Source organism: Benincasa hispida, chromosome 6 (assembly GCF_027475165.1).
Source record: "Benincasa hispida cultivar pf3 chromosome 6, pf3_genome.v1.1, whole genome shotgun sequence".
Classification (NCBI taxonomy): Eukaryota; Viridiplantae; Streptophyta; class Magnoliopsida; order Cucurbitales; family Cucurbitaceae; genus Benincasa; species Benincasa hispida.
In genome coordinates this window covers 55,166,985-55,177,164 of record NC_143483.1, presented here as the reverse complement: position 1 = coordinate 55,177,164, position 10,180 = coordinate 55,166,985, and the positions used below count along the sequence as shown (strand labels likewise).

The following is a 10,180-nucleotide window of genomic DNA, read 5'->3' as shown; positions in this document are numbered from 1 at the left end:
TGTGTGTTGAGAGCATATTTAGAGATTTATGTTTGAGTTATTAGGCTGCCAAGTTGATTAAAGATCAAAAGAAACAAAGGTTGTGTTGGTGAAGTATTGAGTCAGCCAGACGCACAGCCAGCCCATACTCTGCGCGCACGCAGCATTGCGTCCGTCTATCCGCACGCGCCTTGCTCGACGCATCCCACGCGCCAGTCCAACGCAGCTGCCTTCCCCGTGCGATGCCTCACGCCTAGCACACACCCAGCGCAACGCACGCCCAGACATGCCAATCCTCTGTGCACAGCACGCCCACCCTGCCTACTGCCCAACGCCCAGCTGCCTACCACGGTCCAAATAACTTCTAAAGAGGCTAATTTTGGGATTTTGGCTAAAATTGAGTAGGGTAAGCTGGTATTTTCATTATATAATAGTATTTTGGCTAGTTTGACATTATTTATTGATATAACAAATATTAATTGAGGAATTTCTATTGATATGGAGAAATTCTCAGGAAAGTAAAGGTGATTTTAGTGGAAAAACTTGCTAACGGTGAGTGCTTACTTAGTTTTATGCGTTGATATGTAGATAAATGCATATGTAAGTGCCAAATGCATGTTTATGATGTTATGTTGTTTCCATGATATTGTTTGTGAAATTGCTATGGGAACTGAGATTATACCCAGATTACATAAGTTAGCATGCTTAATAAAAGGTGCTTGGCAGGAAAATATAGTCGGCCTCGGTCGGCGGGAAATAATAGTCGGTGACGACCGACGGGAAATATAGTCAAGTACCTAAGCATGACTAGCGGGAAAAGAATTGTTGATGTGCACATTGGCGGGAGAAGTGGGTTATAGGAAAGTTTCCATAAAAAGTTGTGATTGATAATGTATCCATGATATGAGCATGCCACGTATAGCATGGAACTTGAGGATGATAATTGAATGAATGTACACATGATCATGCATAGACTATACTGGAATTATGATTATGTGATTGCTTTCCCAAAAATATGTTTTGCAAAGTGATTATTATTCTAAAAGAACCACTCACTGTCTTAGTAGCTCACACTCTTCCAAATGTTTTCTTATATCCTCCCCAGGTAGCAAAGCGGAGCGTTCAGGAAAGAGTCTACTAACCACCAACACACCAGAACTTGGTAAATTCTCAGGGCACGACTCGGATCATGTATTAAAGAATATAGGAAATTGAATTATGTGTATGAAAGTTAGATAGAGTATTGTAAGCATGTTGAAATCTTTAATAGATAGGGGGGGGGGGGGGGGGGGGGAGAGAGAGGGGGAGAGAGGGACATTAAATTGAAATATTGTCTTGGAATACTACTGGTGTATCCTCACGCTCCCTTCCAGTTCTTATGGGCTAAGGCTAGGGAGAGGGTGTGACACAATCTATCTACTTACCCCTAATTCGGGGAAGGAGTGAATTCTATCTTGTGTAACTGAGTTTCCAACTCCCAAATCAGACAAATCCCCAAAAAGGTAGGCATGTTGAGTTGGCAATCTGGCCACTTTCACCCATACTAATCAAAGGACCGCCCTCAAAGGCAGGAGTTTCCAAAACACTCAGGATTGATGTCGTGTCACCTATGGTTGTTTAGGTGAGATGTAAGTCTCCAGTATCAACGGTGTTATATACAGAGACTAGTCATCTCGTGGTCCAATCTTATACAAACTCTTTGTATAGGACACCTTCACTCGCATGTCTCCATATGAATGGTCAAGATCTACCATCTGTAGTAGTTCACAACACTTGCAAACCTCTACAAAGCGGGCCGTATCCATAGTGTCACAAGGATCAGGTATCCCTCCTTAATCCTTATACTACAGACCTATTTAGGATATTACTTAAGGCATGATCCACTTGTATATCTCATATACATGCTTAAGTTTACATACAATAATCATGAAGCTTTATTTATTGGATATGAGTAAATGCTAGGTAAAATAACTCGTATTCTATTCATTACAATGTGTATATATTATAAACTACGAGACTCCGAGAGAATTAGGACACCAATCCCAACAATCTCTCACTTGTCCTAATGCTCGGGAGACTAATGTACATTACAAGATAAAGACAAATACAATAAACTAGGGCATACCCTATACCCCAATATCATCTCCCACTTGCCCCGCAGACCCAGACGCTCCAGGTGACCTTCGAACACTTTAGCCATGAGATCCTTTGTAAATGGATCAGCAACGTTGTGCTCCGACTCGATCTTCGTGATTATCACATCACCGCGATGCACAATCTCCCTGATCAAATGATATTTTTGTTCGATATGCTTGCCTCAACGATGACTCCGAGGCTCCTTTGAATTTTTCATAGCCCCACTGTTATCAAAATAAAGAGTGATTGGCAAAATCATATTTGGAACAACTTCCAAATTTGTAAGGAATTTCCTCAGCCAAATAGTCTTCTTAGCTGCTTCACAAGCGGCTACGTATTTGGCTTCCATATTGGAGTTTGCAATGCATCCTTGCTTGATGCTTCGCCACACTAAGCCCCTCCATTCATAGTGAATACTGACCTCGATGTCGATTTATGAGAATCTCTATTGGTCTGAAAGTTAGAGTCTATGTATCCTGTAAGGATCAGATCTTTATCTCCATACACGAGCATGTAGTCCATTGTTCTCCCAAGATACTAAAGGATCATTTTGACCACTGTCAAATGATCAAATCCTGAATTTGGACTGATAACGACTGACAATCCCTACTGCATAGCAAATGTCGGGTCTGGTACACAACACTGCATACATTAAGCTTCCAACAGCTGAAGTATAGGGAATTTGTCTCATCTCCTCGACCTTTTGAGGTGTCTTAGGACATTGATCCTTAGACAAAATGATTCCATGCCTGAAGGGTAATATATCCCTCTTGGAATCCTGCATCTTGTACCTGATCAACATTTGATCGATGTATGATGCTTGAGACAAGGCTAACCTCTTGTTCTTACGATGTCGAATGATCTAGATCTTTAGAACATACTGTGCCTCACCCAAATCTTTCATTTGTAACTGGGCAACTAGCCACATTTTAATGTCAGTCAGAAACCCTACATCATTCTCAATGAGTAGGATATCATCCACATACAGTACTAGAAGAGCTACTGAGCTGTTGATGATCTTCTTGTAAACACAACGCTCATCAACCTTCTGATCAAAGCCAAATGATTTGACCACACTGTCTAATCTAATGTTCCACGATCAAGATGCTTATTTCAGCTCATAAATGGACCTATTAAGTCTGCAAATTCTTTGCTCTTGATCTGGAACTACGAACCCCTCATGTTGAGCCATGTAGATGGTCCCCTCAAGATTACTATTAAGAAAGGCAGTCTTGACATCCATTTGCCATATCTCATAATCATAAAATGTGGCTATAGACAGAAGTATCCTGATATACTTGAGCATGACAACAGGTAAGAAAGTTTCCTCTTAGTCAACTTCCTTAACCTAGGTATAACCCTTTGTCACGAGTCTAGCTTTAAAGGTTTGCACCTTTCCATCTACGCCTCGCTTTCGCTTATAGATCCACTTACACCCTATAGGTCTTACACCATCAGGCGGATCCACAAGCTCTCAGGCATTATTAAAGTACATGGACTCCATTTCCTAGTTCATGGCTCTAATCCATTCATCCTTGTCAACATCCTCCATTTCTTTCTTAAAAGACAATGGATCCTCGACTTCAACATTAGAAATGACGTTTTGGGCTTCAGTCAAACCCATGTAGTGATCTGATGGGTTCATAACCCTCCCACTACATCGAGGCAGTCTCAACTCTTTAGCTGGTTGACTAGATGCATCAACCTCAAAAAATCTTGTTGATCTGTCAGTCTATTCAACAACTCTTGTTGAACCTTCAATAGTCTCAGTCTCACTAGAAATCTCACGTAAAACAAGTTTACTTTATGGCTTATGATCCCTTATGTGATCTTCTTCCAAGAAGATAGCATTTGTAGAAATAAACACTTTGTTCTCACTCGAATCATAGAAGTATCCATCCCTCGTTTCCCTGAGGTAGCCTACAAAGAGGCAAACTTTCGAATGCAGTTCCAAATTTTTTGGGTTAGTTACAAGAACATGTGCTGGACACCACCAAATCCTAAAGTGGTGTAAACTACCTTTACGTCCCCTCCACAACTCAAAAGGTGTTTCAGAAACACTTTTCGAGGGAACGTTGTTTAGAATGTCACATGTAGTCTCCATTGCAAAACCCCAAAACGAGTCTGGAAGATGAGCATAACTCATCATAGACCGAACCATGTCCAACAAGGTTCTGTTTCTCCTTTTTGATACACCATTCTGCTGAGGTGTACCTAAGGCCGAAAGTTGGGACGCAATCCCATGTTGTATCATATAGTTCTTGAATTGGAGGTCCATGTACTCTCCACCATAATCAGATCATAGTGTTTTTATCTTCTTACCTAACAAGTTTTCAACTTCAGCCTTATACTCCTTAAACTTGTCAAGGGCTTCAGACTTACGTTGCATTAGGTAGAGATATCCATACCTTGAATAATCATCTATGAAAGAGATGAAATATCCATGCCTACTTCGAGCTCTAACATTCATCGAACCACGGAAGTCAGAATGTACAAGCTCTAAGGCTTCCTTGGATCTGTAACCTTTCCCAATAAAAGGTCGTTTGGTCATCTTGCTTTTGAGGCATGATACATACACCGGCAAGTAGTTTTCTTCGAAACCCTTTAGAAGTCCACATTTCATCAACTGCTCAATCCTATTGAGGTTGATGTGACCTAACCTTAGATGTCAAAGATGGACATTTTCTTGGGGAGAAACATTTGGTCTTTTAGCTGTTGTTGTCGTACTGAACATTTCAGTATTAAACAAGGTTTTTATGACTAACAGCTTGATGATGGAAATTTGGAGAACGCAGTTATGCACGATGCATATCTTAAGTTATGCGTTTGTTCTCATGCATCGGTGGTCATGCATTGGAATGAAATATATGTGTTGATCTTTTATGCAATGACCATGCATTCCTGCCATAAGTTTTCTTGCACTCTCGCCAAGTATAACGAGAACGCAAGTTTCTAGGCTTATCCGAGGTCGAACTCAGGGACTTGTAGCTAATGGGTATGCAGTGATATGTTTGCGATGGACGAATAAAAGAATGACGGGGGTGATAAGCTAAGCACTACTCCTAACTAACAGATTAAGCGGTGGAAGTGTGAATGAGAGGTAGAGATACGACAACTATTGACGCATAGTAAAATGCATGGAAAAATAGATAAAATGGTGAGGATGTCTTCACGCAACCCTAAGCTCGACCGCAAGGGTAACCTCAGCCAATGCAAACCTATGCGACCATGCTTTAGACTTCATGCGATCGAAACCATGCGTTGAAGGATGGAGGGAATTCTTCCGTTGTACTGCGCACCAAGGAGAAATATTGTCGCACCTACAAGGAGCAAACACACCACAACCAAGGAAGCAGCCGCATATCCAAAATAACAAGAAAAATAAACTAACTAGAAAAGCAAAGTAAAGATAGAGTAGAAGACATCCCTGGAGAAATTGGAGTGTTGTCACCGCAAGGAGTCTTCTATGCAGGAGATTGTTTCTCAACTGCTTAGATCAAGAGGCTCGCACTGACCATTAAAACTTCCAGCAATTGTTGGGTGCATGTTGGCCACTATGTGCTTAGAATTACCTTCAGCTCATGCGACTGATTGCCCATCTATCTTGGGGTCAATACTAGCTTTCGGTGCATTGCCTGCTTCAATATTATTTGCAACTTGGTCGCACAAGCTATAATACTTCCCAAGGTAAAAAGGCTGCCTGCAAAAACACAAAACTTAATAAACAATTAGCTGCCAAGTCCCTAGCAACGGTGCCAAAAACTTGATGACGGAAATTTGGAGAACGCAATTATGCATGATGCATGTCTTAAGTCATGTGTTTGTTCTCATGTGTCGGTAGTCATGCGTTGGAATGAAATGTATGTGTTGATCTTTTATGCAATGACCGTGTGTTCCTACCACAAGTTTTCTTACGCTCTCGCCAAGTATAACAAGAACGCAAGTTTCTCGGGTGATCCGAGGTCGAACTTAGGGACTTGTAGCTAACGGGTATGCGGTGATGTGTTTACGACGGATGAATAAAAGAATGACAGGGGTGATAAGCTAAGCACTACTTCTAACTAACAGATTAAGCAGTGGAAGTGTGAATGAGAGGTAGAGACACGGCAACTATTGACGCATAGTAAAATGCATGGAAAAATAGATAAAATGGTGAGGATGTCTTCATCGTAACCCTAAGCTCGACCGCAAGGGTAACCTCAGCCAATGCAAACCTATGCGATCATGCTATACACACCCGACGCAGATGCACATGATGTGTAATAGCAAACGGAACTTATTCCTAAGTCTCCATTCTTGCTTATGCGATCTTAATTTAGCTCTCTCGAGTCTCGATTCTAACCTAGTGCTCTCAAGTCTTAGGTTCTTTCTTTAGACTCTCTCTCGAGTAGCTCTAAAGCGGTGATGGATGCATACATGAGACAAGGTAATCACATGAGTCTGGTGATGTAAGATTATTCCTGTTCCTAGTGAATACTTGCTTACATTGCTTAATGTGATCAACTACTTACCCTCCCAGGCAATTAGTTGTTGCTGATTTTACTCATAGACAAGCATTGTGTCCGCCTATAGACAAGCGTTGCTTCAGCTTCACACTAAGCAAATAAGGTTTTCTCACAACACTCACACAACGCACACCTCCCCATGATTTGCATGCTTTATATCCCTAATCCACATGATTAAGTAGCGATACTCTAGCAATTTTACTCAGTGATGCAATGAAAGTTAAGGATGCTAAGTAAATGAAGATGGAGATGGAATCGAAGGAAAGATAGAAATGCATTGATCACAAAATGTATTAATTCCTTAATCCAAAATGTAATACAATACAAGGAAAGAAGAGAAATGGAAGAACCAGTTGGAAGCAATGTCTTGCTTCTAGCAGATATATGTTAAGGCTGTCGGTGGTGCCATGGATGGGCGGTGGAGCTGACTTTCTCGAGCTCTAACTCCGGCGAAGGCTCCAGTCGTCACTCGGAATAGATGAAGGAGATGAAGAAGTCTCAAACTATCTTCTCACGCTTTGGTCTGGATCACAAGGATCCGCCCTAAGGTGGGGAGCCTCAGGCGAAAAACCTTAGATGATCTGAAATTCTACTCATCGGCTTCTATTTATAGAGCTTGATCGCCAACAGCATTAATGGACCTTCTTTGAATTTGACACTCGCGGCGGTCATTTTCTGAATCTCTGTTGCTAACGGTGTGGTAGGTAAAATGTCAACATCATCTTTTGATACTCCCGAGGTATGCGTTCATGTTGCATTCCACCAACCTTGCAGTCACCCTTCTATTATGGTCATCATTATGTAGCCGCAATCTCTTTGCCATGACCGCATTCTCTCTATGGCCGCAACTTCTCTGAGATGACTGCATTCGCTTGATAGCCGCAACTTCTGTGCGATGGACGCATGCGGTTGATGGACGCAACATCCATGCGTCGAACGTATGCGTTCGCCTCTACGATGGAGAGATTCTCTGCATGCGGTTGTCTTTGCGATAGCATGGCTTTCGCATATACGGCCGCTTCCTATGTTAGCTACAAAGATAGACAATTGAACACATAATAACGCATAATAGTGGGTTAGCCGAGATTCTAAATGCCGATCGACGCAAACTCATTTTCTCATATATTCCTAACATATTCGCCGCATATTCTACTTAACAGCCCTCATAATTCTAAATAAAAGGTCTATAATGACGTGCATTTCTTCCTGTCATCATGGCCTTAGTACATATAAGTTACTTTCCATTGAACCAAAACCAATTTCCATTCTATTCTTAAAAATAAACACTTTATTCTCAGAAAAAGAGACAGTATAACATTGTTCAATGAGACAAGAAACCGAGATTAAGTTTCTCTTGATATGAGGAATTATGAAAACATTATCTAGTAACAGATAACGTTTCTTGTCTAAAAATAACTTCAACCTGCCTACAGCAATAGCTGAAACAACCTCATCAGTACCTACTCATAGAGTCATCTCTCCCTGTGGCAACGTTTGCCAAGAACTAAATCTTTGGTAAGAGAAACTGACATGATTGGTAGCACTCGAATCAAGGATTCAGCAGAATCCTCATTCTCTTCCAAACACATCTCCAAGACCAATAAATCATTTATTGTCTTTAGACATCCTCCTCTTTTGAAGAGTAGTGGGATCGGCATCAGCATCTAAATAAGCTCCAAGTTCCATGTCAGAGAACACTTCTCTTCTATAAACTTCAACAAAGTTAGCAACACTTTCTTCCTCTTCCAGGAAATTAACTTGGGAACTGACACTACTGGTTTTGTCATCCATCTCTTTGTGCTCCAAAAGTAAGAACTGACTTCAAATAAATATTGCAACGAGTCCATGATCTCACGTATAATGACCATGTTCTCAACCCTGGTTGCCAAAACATCAGGTATGCTAGCCAATATGTGAAGTCCGGCCAATGAATTAGCCTTCATCCACACCTCATATACACTACGAACACTTCGCGATGCATTAAGAGTCGGGACTTGAGGATACTCCTTAACCATGACAAATTCGAGGTCGTTTACCACAAAACACATTTTACAAGACTTTCCACTGTATGTAATTGGTCAAATTAAAGGCTTTATACAGAAATAAAAACACGTTTTTGAAAACAAAAAGACATTAACCTACATTTGGTTTTAAGCAAAGACCCATTGAAAAACAAATAACATCCAATAAGATTTAACAAAACTAACATGAACTCCATGTGACATCTAGTTTTGCAATGACACTTCAAAGGTTTAGGACAAAAGTTGCCGAAGGGAGGTCAATTATCCCTCCACTGAATTGAGAAATTCTCAACTAGTCTATTCTAGAACAATTCTTGCTCCAATAACAACTAACCAGCATTGATTTGGTCAAGAGATCATTAACTTACTTAACAATCTTCTATAAGTGTGACTCGCCATTTTAGGCCTTAGTGATCCACCCCAAGTAGCCAATCCGAAGGGAAAAAAACCTAATTGAGGCAAAACCTAAAGCGACCCTATCCATTTCTGGAGTTCACCTTGATCTTAAATAATTGCACAAAACCCATTCGAAGGTGGACGCTCCTAGGGCACCACGAGGGAGTACAGAATGATCTCATGATGTGAACCAATGACAGAGACCGTAGGACGTGTTGACACACACCCTTCATCCACTTACTATAAACATTCTCTCCGTCCACCTTGACTCATGCAAACACCATCCGAAGGGGGATGCTCCCAGGGCACCCGAGGCCAAGTATGAATCTCATGGCGTGAACATTCAGGGAGAAACGTGAGTGGAATCATTGACATATCATATACATCTCTTCCTCCCACTGAGTATTTTATAACCTAGGGTTTAGTTTACATAAAAAAAAATAAAAAAAAAAAAAAAAAGGGCTAAGAATTTTAACTAAGTTACTTTTTAGGTTTTCCCAAGAGTAATTTTTACCTTAGATAGTTAAACAACTTTTGATCATCATCCATTAAACTACAGAGTCTTTGATCTGTCGCATGCTTGTAGAAAATCTATCTAGTTCACCTTTCCAGGTAGGTTCCCAGGTAGGGGTGTTCCGTTTCCGTCAGCTTAAGAACCCCAGCCTAGACAAAACCTGCCTTAGACAAAAGGTCTCTTATAGATAGATTTGATAAGATTTTAATCTTTTATGCCAATCAATTTAATCCTATTAAACCGATTTGAAAAGATTAAACTAGGTTACTCATCCTATTAGAACCTTCGAACTTAGGTCTATATCAATCCAATTTTAAAACCCTTTTAAAACATGAGTTCACCCTAAGTCTGCATGCAACTTTTTCTTATTGATTTTAGTTCTAATTTCTATTATAATGCTTATAACATAAACAACCAAAAACAACCACAATGCAAAGCTAACACATCCAAGGCATTCATAACGCTTTTAAACAGCTTAACTGTCATGCTTCATGCATTGTTCATTCATTGCTACCTTTTTATATAACTTTTATACAAACAAGCAACGAACCAAGAAAAACATGCTTCCATTCACCCTTATACTATAACGCTTTTAATATAAAGATGCTTACTGCATACACAAATATAAC

The 10,180-nt window shown here is 40.5% G+C and overlaps 1 long non-coding RNA gene across 1 annotated transcript in view; it reads left to right on the top strand.

Moving 5' to 3' along the window:
* Window positions 1-1,003: 1,003 nt before the first annotated feature.
* The window catches only part of LOC120080448 (uncharacterized), a 36,180-nt gene continuing 27,003 nt past the window's right edge, over window positions 1,004-10,180 (top strand). The window contains exon 1 of the long non-coding RNA XR_005482516.2: window positions 1,004-1,141. This is a non-coding gene — a long non-coding RNA (uncharacterized LOC120080448). The remainder of the gene's footprint in view (window positions 1,142-10,180) is intronic.